The following is a 20,538-nucleotide window of genomic DNA, read 5'->3' on the forward strand; positions in this document are numbered from 1 at the left end:
AAAATCAGCCAGCCCCATGCAGAAAAGTGAAACTGGACCATTTCCTTACACCACACACAAAAATAGACTCAAAATGGATGAAGGACCTCAATATGAGGAAAGAATCCATGAAAATCCTTGAGGAGAACACGGGCAGCAACCTCTTCTGTCCCAGCCGCAGCAACTTCTTCCTAGGAACATTGCCAAAGGCAAGGGAAGCAAGGGCAAAAATGAATTATTGGGACTTCATCAAGATCAAAAGCTTCTCCACAGCAAAGGAAACAGTTAACAAAACCAAAAGATAGCGACAGAATGGGAGAAGATATTTGTAAAGGACATATCAGATAAAGGGCTAGTATCCAAAATCTATAAAGAACTTATCAAACTCAACACCCAAAGAACAAATAATCCAATCAAGAAATGGGCAGAGGACATGAACAGACATTTCTACGAGGATGACATCCAGATGGCCAACAGACACGTGAAAAAGTGCTCCAGTAGCATGGAGCTTCCTCAGAAAGTTGAAAATAGAGCTACCCTATGACCCAGCAATCTCACTACTGCATATTTACCCTAAAGATACCAATGTAGTAATCTGAAGGGGCACATGCACACGAATGTTTATAGCAGCAATGTCCACAATAGCCAAATTATGGAAAGAACCTGGATGTGCATCAGCAGATGAATGGATAAAGAAGAGGTGGTATATATATATACAATGAAATACTATGTAGCCATCAAAAGAAATGGAATCTTGCCATTTGTGATGACATGGATGGAATTAGAGGGTGTTATTCTTAGTGAAATAAGTCAATCAGAGAAAGACAGTTATCATATTTCCCTGGTATGAGGAAGTTGAGAGGCAACATGGGGGAGTTTAGGGGGTAGAAAAAGAATAAATGAAACAGATGGGATCGGGAGGGAGACAAACCATAAGAGACTCTTAATCTCACAAAACAAACTGAGGGTTGGGGGGGAGGGGGTTACAGAGAGGGTGATGAGGTTATGGACGTTGGGGAAGATATGTGCTGTGAAGTGTGTAAACCTGGTGTTTCACAGATCTATACCCCTGGGGCTAATAATACATTATATGTTAATAAAAAATAAAAAAAAATAAAGAGAAAAAAAAAGATGACACACGGTAAGCTAAGACAATGTTATATCAACATTTATTTGATAAACCAGCTAAACTTGGTGCCCTGACATGCTTCACTGTCCCAAATTTGGCTTGTTTGTAGCTGTTCAGGAAAACTAGATTGTTTTTTCATGGATGCATGGCAATAGTTTTGATCCTGCATCTTCATTTCTCCTCTCATTGTGTTCTTATCCTGATTCCCTGGTGTTCTTTCCCAGGAGTTACCCTCAACCCATGAGGTACTATCTCAATTACAGATTTCATAATGGGGAAAAAATCCTAATAAAATATGTTGTTCAATCTTCTTTAAAAAAAATGAATAAATAAATAAATAGCCAAATAACTTGAATGGACATTTCTCCAAAGAAGACATAGAAATGACCAACAAGTGTATAAAAATATGTTCAACATCATTTAATCAGTGGGGAAATGCAATTCAAAAGCACAGTGGGCTAATACCTTGCACCTGTTATATAGCCATCAGGCTATTATTTAAAAAAAAAAATAGCAGGTGTTGGGAAAGAATGTAGAGAAATTGGAACCTTTGTATATTTTTGGAAAAATTTAAAAAGGTACAATCTCTATGGATAACATTGTGGAGTTTACTTAAAAATTTTAAAATAGAACTACTGGGGCACCTGGGTGGTTCAGCTGGTTAAGCATCAAGCTCTTGATTTTGGCTCGGGTCATGATATCAAGGTCACGAGACTGAGCACCTCATTAAATTCCGTACTGGATATGGAGTCTGCTTAAGATTCTCTGTCTACCTGTCCCTCTGCCCCTGCCCCCCCCAATAAAGAAAAATAGTACTGCCATTTAATCGAGCAATTGCATGTCTGAATATTTATTCAGAAGTGTTGAAATGAGGATCTCAAAGAGATGTCTGTATTCCCATGTTTATTGCAGCATCTTTCACAATAACCAAGACATGGAAACAATGTAAATGGCCATCTGCAGATGTACAGATAAAGAAAATGTGGTATATACATAAAACGGAATATGGAATATTATTCAGCCTCGAACAAGAAGGAAATTCTGCCATAGGTGGCAACATGGATGGATCTGGAGGACGTTATACTAAATGAAATAAGGAGTAACAGAAGCAAATACTACTTGACTCCACTTATATCAAATATCCAAGACAGTCAAAATCATAGAAGCAGAGAGCAGAATGACTAAGGGACGTGGGAAATGGGAAGTTTCTGTTCAATAGGTGGTGTCAGTTAGGCCAGATGAGTGAGTCCAGATATCTGTTCAACACCACACCTATTCTTAACCATATGTCTTGTGCACTTAAAAATTGAAGGGCACCTGGGTGGCTGATTCAGTTAAGTGTCTGCTTTTGGCTCTGGTCATGATCCCAGAGTCTTGGGATGGAGTCCCACAAGGCGCTCGTTTCCTGCTCAGTGGGGAATCTGCTTCTCCCTCTCCCTTGCTCATGCTCTCTCGCTCACTCTCTTTCTCTCTCTCAAATAAATAAAATCTTTAAAAAAATTGAAGAGGTTAGATTTCATGTTAAGTATTCTTGCCACAGTAAAAACAAAACAATAATTTAACAAATCAAGTGAGTTTAAGTGTATTCCACAAACATTATTTCTTTTCTATTTCTAGCATTATTTCTTTTTTTTGTTTTGTTTTGAGTTTTACTAATCCACACTTACCATGACATGTTTTATTATATGACTGAATACTTCTATTTCCACAGAATTGCTTCTTCCCTCCTTAATCTTTTAACCAGATCCTCTGAAAGAGCTGGAATGAGTAACATGATTTAAAAGAGCAGGATTAGCCTCCAATTTTATTTAAATCCAAGCCAGTTTGTTTCAGTTCCATCATGTTCTAACTTTTATTACAAATGTTTTCTTGGATATAAATGATTCATTATAATCCTTCTATAGGTATCAGTTGGCTTTTCAGACATTATTCATAGCAGTATTTACTGAGACTATTTAATGTGACTAGGTCTTTACAACCATTATCTGCTTTCTTTTATTTCATTCTTCTGATATAGAAACTATCATTATATGTACATTTTGCAAAAAAGAAGACCAAACCTTACAGAGATTAAGAGAGGAATCCATTTTGATACTGATCCATAGAGACAGATTTAGAACCCAAATCCACATTTTAGAACATTTGGAGAAAAATGAAGAAGAGATACAAAACAGTCGCTTGTTTTGGGGGTTATTTTTGGAATTAAAACTGATAACTTTGGGTAAGAATGTTCATATTGCATTGGGGTTATTGTCTCTTCAGATCACAGTATCTAACCAGTAAAAGTCACTTCAGTATTTAGAGGCCAGCTTTTAACAATACAATTTATGGGGTCAGTTATGATGTGGTACTCCTCAGCAGTGACACAAAATAGGCTGAGTAGTGGTTTTCAAAATAGACTGAAGAAAGAATTCCACCAGTGAGAGGCAGAATATGGTGATGTCCTGACTCCCATCTTGGGCAAGGTTTTTCCAGCCGCCACCCATGGCATTTCACTTGGCTGTTTCCAAAGAAATACACCAATGGCTTGTTGAGCAGCCTCACTCTTCCCTTACTCTTACCCCTCTTGGCTTTTAAGGACAGCAGTTGGAATAAAGGACAGGAAAAAAGCTCATAGGTATATCTGTAACTATTCATTCACTCATTTTACAGTGATTCAGTAAGCACCTTAAATATGCCAAATAGGGCCTTCTAGTTGCTGTGGATACAAAAGTGATTGTTCCAAGCAAACTGGATAAAGAAAATTTTAGGTGATTTTAAGACCTCCTCTTATGTGGACCCTAGTCTTATCCATACTTAAATATATTCTTTCATTTTTTTTTCCCTGATCATAGGAATTTGTTAGTTTAAGAGTGAATTGGTATATATGTAATTTATAAGTAGTCATATAATATTGAACTTGGATTTTTTTTTTAAGATTTTATTTATGTATTTGACAGACAGAGATCACTAGTAGGCAGAGAGGCAGGCAGAGAGAGGAGGAAGCAGGCTTCCTGCGGAGCAGAGAGCCTGATGCGGGGCTTGATCCCAAGACCCTGGGATCATGACCTGAGCCGAAGGCAGAGGCTTTAACCCACTGAGCCACCCAGGTGCCCCTCAACTTGGATTTTTAATTCATTTTGGACATTATTAACTAAGAGTTCCACAAATCTCAAGCACTACCCAAAAGGAATTCTAGCAAACTGGTTAAATATACAGTATCTAGAGCTAGAATTCCTCTCTTTGGATCCCAGCCCTGCCAGTTAACAGTTTGGGAAGTTTTTAAAATGCTCAGTATCTTGGCTTCCATAACAGTAAAATGGGCACAGTAGTTCTAAGGAATCAGGTAGTTTTCTTGAAGATTGTTAATGTAGATTGTATGGGTAGCTACTGTTAATTCTGTCAATAAACGAGGAAAGCAGAAGAATAAAGTGTTAAAACTAATAAAACAGCAGACTCCATAAAAATCAGAAAATACTCCCTACCTGTAGCACCACCTCTTTCCCTGAGAACTGATCTTCCCCTGAGTCCCAGCACAGCCTTTCACTTAGTACAGTGCTCCAAGATCAGTCCAGGGCAGGTGATCCTTGAAACCAGTTCGCCATCCTAAACCTGTTTAGGACAGCATCTCAGTGCTTCATGTACTGACACGGTTCTTCTAGGAAAAATAAGTAAATTGGAAGGATTCAGTGTTCCTTGTAGTGAAGGTAATCCTATGTTTCAGTTTGTCCTAGAAAGCCTCTGTTTTCAGCCCAGTGTAATTGTTGTTAGTATTCCCTCTCAGTCTCAAAGTTTTCACTTTGGATGACAAATTTTATAACAACCTTAATTGTATCATACTATAAAGGGCATAGTGTGGATTATTTTCACTATTTTGAACTTGATGTTTCTTTATAACTGTCAAGGAGCAACAGCTGATTCTTACACATATGAATATTAAAGTCCAGCTGTAAAAACATTTATATCTATGAAAAAATAGCTTTATAAAGCTTTTCAAAGGGTAATAAGTTTCATCTTTACTTTTATTTTCCAATAAATGTTAAGATTTTATTGCTTTTTCAAATAATTCTTATGTGTGTGTAACAATTACTCACAGTTTCAAGAAATACAACCCCAAAACTTGGATCCAGTGTCCTTTGCGGGGCCAACTTCTTTTTAAGTGACTAGAACAATTTACTATCCTCAAGAGGCTTATTAATTTCTTATCTCCAGATGACAGTCTTAAAATAGATGGCTCATTTACAAACTATTAGACACTCTTTTATGAACCAATGCATATGTTTTATGTTATCTTTTTTTTTTTTTTTTTTTTTTTGGTTTTCTTTTTTTTTTTTTTATTTATTTTTTATTTTTTTTTATTTTTTTTATTTATTTTTTTATTTCCAGCATAACAGTATTCATTATTTTTGCACCACACCCCGTGCTCCATGCAATCCGTGCCCTCTATAATACCCACCACCTGGTACCCCAACCTCCCACCCCCCGTCCCTTCAAAACCCTCAGATTGTTTTTCAGAGTCCATAGTCTCTCATGGTTCACCTCCCCTTCCAATTTCCCCCAACTCCCTTCTCCACTCTAAGTCCCCATGTCCTCCATGCTATTTGTTATGCTCCACAAATAAGTGAAACCATATGATAATTGACTCTCTCTGCTTGACTTATTTCACTCAGCATAATCTCTTCCAGTCCCGTCCATGTTGCTACAAAAGTTGGGCATTCATCCTTTCTGATGGAGGCATAATACTCTATCCCCAGGGGTACAGGTCTGTGAATCACCAGGTTTACACACTTCACAGCACTCACCAAAGCTATGTTTATCTTTTAATATGAATTTTTTATGCCATAGATAAATTGAACTCAGGAAATATTTACCTATTCTAAATCAAGTCAATGTAATAAATTATTGGCATAGTTGTGATGGAATCCATATTCAGAGGATAAAGGTTTAGTAATAAACATTTTCATTCAACCATGGTTATTGAGTGTTGAACAACTTTCCTGACGTTTGTCTTCCTATAATCACAGAAAATTTATAACACATAATGAGTTGGTATATGTTAATAGTTAAATTACTTCTAATTAGTTTTGACTTAGCATCTTCAAAGTTTTAAAAATATTGACAAAAAAATCAGTGGTCTGATAAGTCATTCATCAGAGCAGATATTACCATTACTAATTCCCTTACAGTTAGGATTTTACACACATATACAGCTTTTGCAAATAATTTTAGAGTTTTTGTAGACCCCAAACATTACTCATTAGAATCCAAGTTCTTATTTTCAACTATTCCTAGTGGAAGTAATATTAAACTAATTTAAGCTGATTTTAATAAGAAATTAAGAAGATCAGGTAAAAACATGCCACTTGAAAACCCAAGTTTCTGTGGATTCTTTATTAGGAAACTGAAAACCAAAGTGTAAAAATTGTAACATGATAGACACTATATATACATAATAAAACAATTTTTAACATTGTTCATATTTTAGATAGCTACGATTATATGATTTTTTGATTGAATGATGTTAGAAAGTATTGATTACTTCTATTACTAACAGATATGAATTATATCCTAAGTGTATTTCTTTCAAATGTGGTTATTGGTTATATATTTAGATGTAGTTTTATAATGGGGTTTGGAGAGTATTAGAGTAGAAATATCAGAAAAATAAGCTAGCAATGGCATAAATTTTGGCCTTGTTATTTCTGCTAAAATTATAGTAAAATATTTGCTAAAATGCACTAAAAACAGATCATGCCATGGGTTATGAAAAGTCATCTCCTTAAATCTGAATTAAATTGACTCTGAAGACAAATCATAAATATTTCAGCTGTGTTGGAAAAAGTCTGATCTGTGTTGTCTCTTGGAAATGGTCTTCTTGTCTTCTTGTTTGTTAAAAATGATTTTGTAGAGTATATTTGTGCATTTCAGCAAAATAGTAAAGAACATAACCCCAGTGCCTGCAGCACAGTAATTGTTCAGAGAATGTGGGAGTTCTCCCCTGTCTTTACGTCTCTGTCTCTCTTTTTATCTCTTTTGGTCTCTCTCTCTTTCCCTCGCTGGCTCCATTTCTGATTTTTCTCATTCCTTGGTCTCTTAAGTGTGTGTATGCCTCTGACTTTCTCTCTGACTTCCTTTCCTTACCTTTTCAATCTGAATTAGAAGATCTAGTTTCTAGACCCAGTTTCATAAACTCAGTAATAAATAGGCTTAGGTTACAGCTCAGAATAAATAGGCTTTTGAAACTCTTGGGGACATTCAATCTCAGTCCTATTTAAAGAGCAGAAGAATGTACTGATAATTCTAATTTATTTGTCGTCCTCTGACTTCCCTGTTCCCTCTTTGCCCACTCTTAAAAACCGGTTACATTACCTGATTCAGTTCTAACCTAATTCAATTAAAAAGATTACTAGAGGTTTATTGTATGCCAAGCAGTGATTTAATTTCCCTAAGGAATGACAGTTAATAATTTATCATCTTAAAAGGAATAATATAGAAGATGATATAACCGTGGATATGTATAAATATGTATGCATGTAAATCCGGAGCTTAAGAAAACTGAAACTGTGGACTGCTGAAGATAGTTGATAAGTCAGCCATTTTAACACACACTTCTCAGGGACTGACAAATCAAGTATGGAATAATGAGAAGTATCTGAGATAAAAGCAAAATAATGAATATTGCTTGGACTACTAGTTATAAAGGTATGAACCAGAACATTTACAAAACCAGACTATGGATTATGTCACTAAATACCGAAGTTATCCGTGGTGTCAATATTATACAGATGAAATTCTCCAGTTAAGACTTAATAACCGAGGGGCACCTGGGTGGCTCAGATGGTTAAAGTGCCTGCCTTCAGCTCAGGTTGTGTTCCTAGGGTCCTGGGATCAAATCTTGCATCGGGCTTCTTGCTCAGCAGGGAGTCCGCTTCTCCCTCTGCCTGCTGCTCCCCCTGCTTGTGCTCTCTCTCTCTTTCTGACAAATAAATAAATAAAATCTTTTTAAAATAAAAAAAAAAGAATTAATAACCTAAAGCTTTATTAAAAATTCAATATGTCTAGAAATCAAATGATGCATTCTTAAATAGTTTATAATAAAAGGAAATTATAAAGATTGCTAAAGATTACGAAGTTAAAAGCTATTTCATAGAAAAGATTAATAAAAGAATGATATAATTTTGAAATGAGATAATTCCAAGTTCCTGCTGTTTTCATAGAGATTCTATTTTGTAAGACTAATTAAAGTGCCCACATAAAATGTTGAAGAAAAGAGAAAAATCTAACTTCTAAACTCATTTAAGGAGACTAGTGTAATCCCAATAAAGAGGAAAAATATTGGCTCTTCTTATGATTATATAAGGAAAATCAGAAATAAGGTAAGGGCTAAATAAAATGAAAATGAGTTTTATAACACATAATTGTCAAGTAATAGTTATATAAGTTAGAAAATGATTCATCAGAAATTTATCAATGTATTTTATGTAACTCCATTTATGTATTAATGATTTCTAGGGAAAAATTATTTGATACCTTCAGATGCAGAAAAAATGCTTTAGTAATGTTTTGATAACAACTCATCAAATCAGGGGTTGACATTTATATGTACTTGTTTTTCTGTTATGTAAGCAGGACATATAAATATATATATATATTTTTTTTATATATGATATGTATAGGTATATTCCTATAAAGACAGACATTCCTAATGAATTTATCTAAAAACATTTAATAAATGTTTTTCCATTAGATGCAATGATTGCTGAAATTCTACAACAAACACTATACCTACTGAAAACATTTAGATACTCTTTTTAAAAGATGGGTCAAGATGAGGACATTGACTAACACAGCTACTATAACATAGCATTTGATGTCTTCTTGATCAGTGCTCTGAGAAGAAATAAGTGTTAAGAATTGAAAGAGAAAAGAGGGGTGCCTAGGTGGCTCAGTGGGTTAAGCCTCTGCCTTCAGCTCAGGTCATGGTCTCAGGGTCCCAGGATTGAGCCCTGCATTGGTCTCTCTACTTAGCAGGGAGCCTGTTTCCTCCTCTCTCTCTTCCTGCATCTTTGCTTACTTGTGATCTCTCTCTCTCTGTGCCAAATAAATAAATAAAATCTTAAAAAAAAAAACCAAAGAATTGAAATAGAAAAAGATAAAATTATGATTTTGGGGGAAATTTAGTGGTTAGGTACCTAAAAACAACAATGATTGCAGTAAATCAGAATCATAAAGTATTTGGACTAACAAGTTTTCCACAAAGTTGTCAGGTAAAATACAAACATAATAAAATCAGTAGCATTCTTCTCTAAACCAGTTATAACCAACTATAAATAAGACACTTTGTAGAAAATTCACAAAAACTAAAATGTATTTAGGATTTAGCTTAACCACACATAAGAAATCTATGGAAAAATTCTGAAGGTACTAAGGTAGAAAGTGATCTGGATGAGTGGAGAGATATTGCTGGCCTTTAGTTAGTGATAATGTATTTTTTTTCTTTTTTTTTAAGGTTTTTTAAGCTTATTTATTTGATAGAGATCAAAAGTAGGCAGAGAGGCAGGTGGAGAGAGAGGGGGAAGCAGGCTCCCTGCCGAGCAGAGAGTCTGATGCAGGGCTTGATTCCAGAGCCCTGGGATCATGACCTGAGCCGAAGGCAGAGGCTTAACCCACTGAGCCACCCAGGTGCCCCGATAATATATTTTTAAAAACTCCTAATATTTAATATTAGTTACTTTGACCAATTCTATTCAAACCCCCACTTGGATACTTTTGAGAACCATGATAAATTTACTCTAAAATATAAATGGAAAAATAAAGCTTAACAAGTAGTTAAATATAGTCTTAACCCTTGCCACTTGACATTTGATTCTTGGACAGACATCATCATTGTCATCATATTGTGGGATCTGGTAATTTATGCAAGACTCTTGGGACTCACCCCAGACCTTGTGGGTCAGAATATGTATTTTATCAAGGTCCCCAAGTGATCTCTGTACAGGTGTTTCTCTCTCTCTCTCTTTCTCTCTCTCTCTCTGTGTTTGTGTGTGTGTGTGTACGGGTTTATGTAGGTTTTACTAGAGAAGAGATTACTATAAATCAATAAGAGAAAGATAACATTTCGACCTAAGATTGCAAACAGTTGAACCAAGAACTACAGAAGACTAAAAAATCGGTAATCTTATAGGGAGAGGTTCATGTTCTTTGTTAAATAGAAAAACATTTTTTTTTCCCCCACACATCTGCCTTCATTGCGAAAAGCAGCTGGGACACGTCCAGCAATAGTAAATTAATTTACAAAAGTAGGGGTTCAATGAAGCCACCTAGTTTGAACCTTTGGAAGGTCATAATGTAGATGCTGACCCTCAGCAGCAAGAAGAGGAATACAAAGCCATGAAGAGTGAGGCCACCAAGGAGCTGAGGAGCTCTTTATAGAAATCCTAAGTGTTCTTGGTTGCAATAAGCTCTTCACGGAAGAACCAGGCAGTGAAGAACATGCCAGTGGCCAGTAGCACCATGGTCAGATGGGGGAAGGCAATCAGGTTCACTGGGCAGGTTTATCTGCTCATGGCCTCCTGCTCCATTTTGCCAGGAGCAAGATCATCCATTGCTCCACCACTGGAGTGGAAAAATAAAAATTATATAAAGAGGCACCATTTTGGGTATATTATGGGCCTGGATAATGCCACATGTTTGGCGGAATGTGAACTCCAGGAATCCTGACATTCTGTTGGGAGCTGTCGATTACTGCAGGACTCCTGGAAAGCACTGTTGCAGTTCTCAGTAAAATTAAATTACTCACATATTCGATGGGCCAGCAATCCCAGTCCTGGACACAGAGCCCAAAGTCTATGAGGGAACACGCACAGGTTCATTGGTGCAGTGTTGCTTGTGGTATCAGCAAACTGCAGACTCTCCAGGCATTCATAGCTTCAGGATGGACAGGCGTGTGTGGTGGGTGTACCCTGTGGAATACTATGCAGTCATATTAGATAGTGGGCAAAATAAACACACATGCTGAAAACAGCGTGCCTTGGGGTGTCTGGTGGCTATCTGGGGTGTCAGTTGGGTATCTGCCTTTAGCTCAGGTCGTGATCCCAGGGTCCTGGAATGGAGCCCCACATCGAGCTCCCTGCTCAGTGGGCTGTCTGCTTCCCCACTGCTCATGTGCGCTCTCTCTCTGGTTCACCCTATCTCAAATAAATAAAATCTTTAAAAAAAAAAAAAAAGAAAAAGAAAACATCAGACCTTATAGGAAAGTAAAAATAACTAGCTCATAAGCATCGTTTTCATAAGTTAAAATGGTAAGAATGAAAACTGTTCACTTTATGAGACCACATAGAAAAGAACCATACTCATCAAACACATTGGAATAGTTTACTGTTTTAGGGAGATATGGAATGGGAATGGGAAATAGGTAAAATATGCCAAATAATTGAATTGGAAAAGGGACTAATGGTAATGATTTGCTACGAATTAAGGTGCATAATTAACTTTTTCAAAGAGAAAGAGGGAGGCAGAGATAGAATGTAAATTATGAGAACTTTAAATTACAAAAATAATTATATAAATTACAATGCAATTATGTAGAATGTAAAAGTCAGTAGGCCCTGCATTCAAGAGTTTTGAGATCTACCATCAACCAATACAATAATATAATGCTTAGAAGTGATCGTTCATCTGAGCATTTTAATACATTTCAGTGTGTTAATACTTTGCACTATAATCCCAAGAAAACTTTTTAGAGCCGTGATGGTGTAAACATAATCTCTATAAAAAGTTGAATTTTGTTGAGATGCAATTTTTTTTTAAGATTTTATTAATTTGAGGGAGAAAGTGAATGAGAGAGAAAGAGTGCAAACATGAGCAGACAGAGAGCGACAAGCAGACTCGCCATTGAGCAGGGAGCCTGACACTCGACTCCATCCCAGGACCCTGGGATCATGATCCAAGCCCAAGGCAGATGCTTAACCTGACTGAGCCACCCAGGCACCCCTATTGAAATGCAGTTAAACTATGATTTACAAACTGGAGGATAAAGGGTCAGATTGGAATAGCAGATATGTCTTTTCTGGCCTGTATGGGACTCCTAAATATTATAGGTAATCACTAAGACTGAAGGATCAATAAAAAAAAAAAAAAAAAAAGTCTTAGCAGATGGCAAGTTCTGGTCACATGGGTCCTCTAGTTTTACATGGCAGTGCTTTGGTAGTTCTTGGGGAGTACATGCTGTCTGAATGTGGACCATGCATTCTCCAGGTCAGCACATCCTTGCCTGATGGCACTGGCCTTGAGATCAGCCGTCCGGCTTCTGCTGACAGTGGATCTGGTGAAGCCTTAAGGAGAGCTTGTGGTGGAAGATGCCTGAGGCTCAGCAAAGAGGCTTCTCTTTCAACACGTCAGGGCTGTGTCAGACTTAACTGCCACATCTCTCCCTGTATCCTTCCATTGACCTTTGGGTTGATTACATGGGGGTTCTTCTTGCCTGCTTCTGCATATACTCAGACAGGTTTTAAATCCTGCTGCTGCAAGTGAACTTCTATCTTGTTGAATTTATTCTCACCCTTGCTCTTCTCACACTGTCTTGGCTCTAGATACTTTGAAATCTCTTCTTCCCCCTTTTCTAATCCCATATAAATACAAACAGTAATACCTGTCTGATTGATGGCTAGCAAACACAAAAACCATATTATTATAGTGTTGAGTATGGCAGCACTCATCTCATTGAAATACAGGCCAAGGAGTTATCTCACATAAGTTAACAGAAATATTTTCAGTCTTTCTCTTAAATCTGTATTTAGTCATTTCTTACCATGGGTGCTCTAATTTTAGGAATGCTGTTGATTTTATTAAGTATTATTAATGATGAGTATTAAAATGATTTATTTTTAGGTGTCTGTTTTTATATATACTTTTCGTTAATTTATTCAACAACATGAAACACCTCCCCTGTACTTGGTATGATACCAGGGGTCAGGGTGTCTGTGGAATTAAGGCTTGTTCTGTGCTCCCAGGAGCTTGTGGAATGTAGATACCATGGGAGGAAACAATGAATAAAAGCCTATGTAAAAACCATAAGAGACTCTTAATCTCAGGAAACAAACTAAGGGTTGCTGGGGGCAGGGGGGGATAGGCTGGCTGGGTGATGGACATCAGGGAGGTTATGTCCTATGGTGAGTGCTGTGAATTGTGTAAGACTGATGAATCACAGACCTGTACCCCAGAAACAAATAATACATTATATGTTAATTTTAAAAGATCCTATGAAGAGAAGGTAGTAGGTGAATTATAGAGCAGTTATTTCTATCTGTAGAGATGAAGGATATGAGAGGGAAAATTGTCATAGCTTCATGGAGGACGTGAACAGACAAGATATGTTTTCTGCCCCTCATTCACCCTGGTCCTGGTTCCCTTACTGGCTTTCTTTATTATTTAATCCCCCCACCTTTTTTTTCCCCACTTGATAAAAATGACTCCTGAGCACACAAGGCATTGCTACAATCTAATGAACAGCATTATTTTTGGTGGGGGGGGGGGGAGCCACAAACACACTTGTAGAGGAAAAAAACCCACACTTTATGTCAGGTCAGACTGAAGTGTGTGACTAAGTAAAAAATTGGAAAATAAATGGTAAGCGAATAGTAACAGAAGTGGTATATAGAAATGGAAAAACTGAGGGTAGATCTTAGATGGCTGAAGTTTAAACATTTCCAGACTAGGTGCTTTTTTGATCACTTTGAACTTCACCATTCAGTGGTTTTATGAAATCTCTTTCCTCTTGGGAGACCCTAAGACTTCTCAGAGACTAAAGTGTCCACTGAGGTATGGCAAGGAAGCCCACATGAAGATGTACCAGGGATGCTCAGAATTTTGGCTGAGATACAGATTAAGTCCCTTGGGATAATGAACATGGCCTTCGGGACGTGTATTTACTCCTGCCTGACAGGAAGTTCAGCTGATGATGAGCAAAAGGAAACTACAGTGACTAGAGGATAAGAAAGATTCCCACAAGTGACACCGAGGCTTCTGCAAATGAACTCTCTCACCACACAGCTGACTTTCCAATACAGGTCATGCTAGAAGAAATCCTAAATCATCTTTCTCTTCCTTCACTAGGCAGTGGTTTGCAAATCATCGTGAGAAGAGATTTTCAAAGAATAAAGAACAAAAAGATATAAGAAAAGCATAGAAGTGTATCAAGCAGTCCATTAGTATAAATTTTATGTGTGTGGATTTGTGTGATATTTGTCAGCTTTGGAAGTTGTAGTTTTTTAAATTTATTCTAAATAAATGTTTACTCCTGTGCTTAGCTCCTTAAGGGATTTTCTAAAGATTATATATGGTTCATACTGTAAGCACATCTGTGAGATGCAATTCAATAATTTCCCTAGAAGGAAGAGCAAAGGATGGGCCTTCTTCCCTCTTCATTTAAAAAAAAAATTTTTTTTGTTTTCTTTTTATATTTAAAAATTATATATTTATTTAATTTCTGAAAATATATTACATAAAATGGAAAAATTCTTGAATGACAACTTGTAATTTGGCTAGAAAATTCAGATCTTTGTTAATTATATTTAGTTTTAAAATGTTGTTAAAATATAACATTGGCCATTTTACCTAGTTTTTAGTGTACAGATCAAAGGCGTGCATTATATTCAGTGTTGTACAGCCATTATCACTTTCGATTCCCAGAAGTTTTTCGTCACCCAAACAGAAATTCTGTAACCTTTCAGGATATTTTTTGGGAGAATGAAATACTATTAAGCATTGACTCCCCAGGACTTCTTCAACCTTGCCCCTAATAACCTCTAATCTGTTTTCTGTCTCTATGAATTTTCCTGTTATCTGTATTTCATATAAGTGGAATCATCCACTCTTTTTATGTCAAAGTTACTTCACTTAGTATGTTTTCACACTTCATCTGTGTTGGAGCATGTGTCAGATGTTGTTCCTTTTTATGGTTCCAATCTGTAAATAGAACATGTTTTGTCTACCCGTTTATCTGTTGAGGGATACCTGAGTTTTTTCCTACCTTTTAGCTATTGTGAGTAAATCTGAAACTAATTTTGATGTACAAATGTCTCTTTGAGCCCATGTTTTTAATTCTTTTGGGTTTATGTCTAGAAGTGAAATTGTTGCATCATGTGCTAATTCTCTTCAGCTTTACAAGGAACCACCAAACTATTTTTCACAGTGATAGCATCATTTTAAATTCTAACCAGCAATGTGTGAGGGTTCCACATTTTCCACATCCTAGCCAACACTTTAGTTTCAATATTTTCATTGTAACCCTTCTTCTGGATGTGAACTGGTACCTCCTGGTAGTTTTGATTTGCATTTCTCTCATAACTAATGGGGTGAGAATATTTTCATGTGCTTATTGGCAATTTGTATGTCCTCTTTGGTCTGTTTAAGTCTTTTGTGCCATTTTACATTGGGTTTTGTTGTTGAGTTTTAGGGTTTCTATACATATTTTGGACATTAAACTCTTATCACATGCGTGACATGCAAATATTTTCCCCATTCTGCTGATTGTCTTTTTACTTTATTTTTTTTTTTAAGGTTTATTTATTTTGAAAGAGTGTCAGACAGAGGGAGACAGAGAGAGAACATGATCAGGGAGAGGGGCAGAGGAAGAGAATCTTTCAAACTGACTCCCTACTGAGCAAGGAGCCCGACACAGAGCTTGATCCCACAACCCATGAAATCATGACCTAAGCCAAAACCAAGAGTCAGATATTTGACTAACTGAGCCACCTCAAGTGCCTCTTTTTACTTCTTGATAATGTCCTTTGATTCACAAAAGGCTTTTTAAAAATTTTTTTTGATAAAATCAGATTTATCTCTTTTTTTCTTTTGTTGGGCATACTTTAGTGTCCTATGGAAGAATCCATTGTCAAATCCAAAGTAATGAAGATGAATCCTTTTGTTTTATTCTAAGGGTTTTATGGTTCAGCTCGATATTTAGGTCACTGATCCATTCTAGGTTAGTTTTTGAGTGTAGTGTAAGGTAGGGGTCCAGTTTCATTCTCTGGAATGTGAAGATCCAGTTGTGCCAACACCATTAGTTGAAGAGACTATTCTTTCCCCATTGAACAGACTTGGTTCTCTTGTCAAAAATCAGCTGGTCATAGATGTATGGGTTTATGTTTATCGTGGACTCTGAATTTTATTTCATTGGTCTCTTTGCCTATCCTCTGCTGGTCTTATACTTCCTTTTGTATTTTTTCTTACACTAGTCTCTTCCCTAAATTAATTAAGTGCACATCCCTCACAGTCTGGGTGTCCCAGTTATATGATCTCAGGACCTCTGAGGATTTATTTTCAGTTTTTGTTGTTGTTTCAGTTTTTTCTGTTTTAAAGATATAAATGATGCCATCTATTTCTTATCATTTGTTGTGCATATACATATATATGTATAAATATGTTTTTATGTATATTTATATAAATATTTATGCAAAGCAATGATAATACATAGTTTTACCCTTGTCAGTCTTTTAACTAGCCCTCTCTCTATATAAGGGGCAGATTTCAAGTAGTTGTTTATGGATCTGGAAATGGATATCTCTACCTTCAATGTGCTTATTATTTAAAAAAATATTATTTGTTATTACATTGATTATTTCCTCAGAGTCTGCCATGGGGTTGAGATAGTCCAATTCTGTTGATTGGTTAGGCTTCATTATACCCTGTTTGTTTTGTATAATCTCTTTTTTTTTTTATTTCCCAAAGACTTTATATATTTGACAGAGAGAGAGATCACAAGTAGGCAGAGAGGCAGGCAGAGATAGAGCGGGAAGCAGGCTCCCCGCTGATTAGAAAGCCCAAAGCGATGATTGATCCCAGGATCCTGAGATCATGACCTGAGCTGAAGGCAGAGGCTTAATCCACTGAGCCACCCAGGTGCCCCTCTTCTTTTTTTATATAGAAAATCTTCAGGTGATTAACAGCAGCAACAACAGAAAGTTGGCTGTAGGAAATGAGTAAAGAATTAAAAGGCTTTCATTAACCTGTATGTCTTGGTGACAGGTGCTTTCTGGCTATTGCCATCTTGAGTCCCTGGAATCTCTGCTTATTGCACATGAAGGAATTAAAAACACAGCCTTCTGTATGTCTATAATTAAGAATATTGCTTGGCCTTGAATACTACCTTCTTGTTAATGATACACCTTTTAAACATTTTGCATATAAGAGGCCAATAGTTAAGAGTTGCCATTGCTCAAGAGATGAGAATCTAGGGTAGTATTTCCTGTTACCGTGTCTTTCCCTGAGATTTTCATTTGTGTTATGGAAAAAAAGAATGTTCTGTAATTAGATCAATTTGAAAAAAAAAATTTATGTAACAGTTTTGTTTCTTTTTAATCGCAATTTTCTCAGAATCTTTTATGCAAGATGTCCATGGTAACTCAGTAAGAAAGTGTGGATGGCAGTCTTTCCTAACTTGGATCTCAGAAACTGCATAGGACAGTTACATAATACCATTTTGGATACTGCTGATCTAGAAAAATATATCTAGATCTTTTTGGAAGATTGAGGGACAAATTATACTGAGTAGAAGAGATGAATAGCAGTATGACAACCCAGGAAGAATGACTTTAGGTTTTTTAATAGCTGCAGAGCACCCAGTAGTTATGAAATATAACTAGAATAGGGTCAAAAGCCAAGAAAAAAAAAAAAAGGAAAAATGTGGGATTGGACCAAAAGGGTTATCTTCATGGATTTGGGGCTGGCATATACCTCTTTAGAAATGGAGGAAAACCTGGTTCTTGGCCATGTTATACTTCCAATGTACTGTAATCAGAAAGAACAGCGGTGCTGCTTGTAATGGTTTTCACATTCCACAAGTTGGTTTGTCTTCAGGCATGTTTATTCAGTGCTCCTATGTTTAGTTGCTTTATCTCTCTGTGGGACCCCACTATTAAAATGTATTATGCATGAAAGTTTTAAATGAAAGGAAAGGTCACAGAGGGATCTGGGTAGACAGATTGTCTAAGGTTCTTTTGAGACAGTAAACTCAAAATACAGCACAGAGGAAAGCTTAACCTTTGTGATTTTAATGTAAAACTAGGACTGTCTTCAAGATGGGCGATGCCTTTGTTCCTGAAGTCTGCTTTTGTGTTGCATAACTATGTATAAAATTTGATCTTACAGCTGCAAACAGTCTTTGTTTGAGAGTTTACTAATTTTAACTTGAAGACTTTAAAATAATCAGTGAATTGCTCAGAATTTCAAGTAGACCCCATGCTTCTCTGGAGACTAAACAGGATCTTTAAAAAAATTTTAGTGTTGTATCCCTTATGAATGTCATTCAAGATTACAAATATCAGGTAGTCTACAAAAGTACCTTGTGGTCTTTTTAGAATGTAAAATAATATTAGTGGTAAATCTTTACCAGCTACTGATGATGTGACAAATGTAGATTCTAATAAAACATGTCTTTTGTAAAATAAACAAGCCACTTCTGTTGAGAAAGGAATATAAGATCACTATGCAAATCCACTGACAGCGTTCATTGTCTTTTGTTGCTCTATTATGTAATTCAGAATAAAAATAGGGTCCTCACATTATAGTTAACTATTTTATAATTTTGGGATTGTTCCATAATAATGCAGCAAGAAGAAACAAGAATTTATAATAATCAGAACTTTTCTCTTAATGTCCTAAATAGAATAGCTCAAACTATCAGATATTTTTAAATTTTTTAATCAGGTAGGCTTTTTATTTTGTTTTGCCTTGTTTGTTTAATTTTTTTTTTTTTTTGGTTTGTTTTTATCTTTGTTCGTTTCTGGCATAATAAAACAATTTTCGAATATAATTCTGATTTAGCTTTAAATCTTCCTTTTAATCAGCTTGGGAAATAGTCAACCCCTAAAGATTCGTGGCCTTTTTTTTTTTTTCCTCTTAACTTTGAGTAATCCCTTCCCCAGATTTTTCAGGTATTCATTGTCACCCTTGCTTTTCTCCATTGACCCTACTCTTAGAAATGGATCTGTAACTTGAAATGTAGGGTACAGTGTAATTACCATTTAATCACGCCAAATGTTATAGAGCATAAATATGATTCAACCACCCAAAATGTTATAGCGTGGTGTAGATTGATTCTGGAGAAATCTCAGTCATCAGCGAGGACCATTTAAGCATATATTTTGTAGTTTAGCTTGCAGTTTACAAATACTTACTTATTGAGTTCCAGTAATCTTGTAAGCCAGGACATCTCATATGCCTGAGGATAAGAAGCACCTTAGGGTCTCTGATAGCCATCCCTCTGGCTCTAAAGATTGAGTGTCCACTTCCAAATAGTCATAAGAATTTCTGAACCTCACAGTCATGTTCCAGCCTTCTGAAAGGGTCTTTTCTCTTTTTAGCCTCTATAGATTCCTGTCACTTCAGCCCTTCCACAGTAGCAGGCTAAATTATGAATTATGGCTTTATTATTTACCTGTAGGAATTTTTAAGCTATGAAAAACATGTTGCATTTAGTTTGCGTATATTTAAAACATGTGTGTCATATTTATTGATTCTGGAGAAGGCATTTATACCTAAAAAAAACTTTTGTAGATATGGGAGAAACAAATTAGCCTTTTGGCTAATGTGCTTGAATTCGTGCTTTCCTAGGGCTGAGAGTTCCTTGGCTGGAGCACAGCAGACAGAATTCTTAGTGGGAAGGAGCTGAGCTGGAATACAAGAAGCTCGTGAGAAAAGTTGGTTGCTTTTATGTACTTCTCATCCTGTCACTCACTAGCTGCCTCTAACCATTTTAGCAAATTTCCCCTTCCTCTCATAGCTCAACATGCTTTTCTGCCTTAAGACCTATTACCTGAGCATTTGAAGCATGAAACATAGAAAATTAGAAAAGAGAAAGTGGGAAGGGGGCCTCTTTGAAGAGGGGATGAATGATGATGGAGGAGAATAGCTAAATGGAACTTCTTTTCTTGAATTAACTGTATTCTTTCTTTTTTCTTTCCTGAGTTTCTTTCCACCAAAGAACTCTCCATTTTCTTTTAATTATTTTATTTTATTTTTTATTTTTATTTTATTTTTTAATAAACATATAATGTATTTTTATCCCCGGGGGAACAGGTCTGTGAATCGCCAGGTTTACACACTTCACAGCACTCACCATAGCACATACCCTCCCCAATGTCCATAACCCAACCACCCTCTCCTGACCCCCTCCCCCCAGCAACCCTCAGTTTGTTTTGTGAGTTTAAGAGTCACTTATGGTTTATCTCCTTCCGGATCTCCATTCTTTTTTTTTTTTTAATTTAATTTAATTTTTTATAAACATATATTTTTATCCCCAGGGGTACAGGTCTGTGAATTTCCAGGTTTACACATTTCACAGCACTCACCATAGCACATACCCTCCGCAATGTCCATTACCCCACCCCCCTTCTCCCAGCCCCCCTCCTCCCAGCAACACTCAGTTTGTTTTGTGAGATTAAGAGTTACTT

At 36.3% G+C, this 20,538-nt stretch overlaps 1 pseudogene; it reads right to left on the reverse strand.

Annotated features, from left to right (window-relative positions):
• Positions 1-10,378: 10,378 nt before the first annotated feature.
• Positions 10,379-10,668, reverse strand: LOC116587169 (annotated as a pseudogene).
• Between the last annotated feature and the right edge of the window lie 9,870 nt (positions 10,669-20,538).

This window comes from Mustela erminea, chromosome 3, assembly GCF_009829155.1.
Source record: "Mustela erminea isolate mMusErm1 chromosome 3, mMusErm1.Pri, whole genome shotgun sequence".
Classification (NCBI taxonomy): domain Eukaryota; kingdom Metazoa; phylum Chordata; class Mammalia; order Carnivora; family Mustelidae; genus Mustela; species Mustela erminea.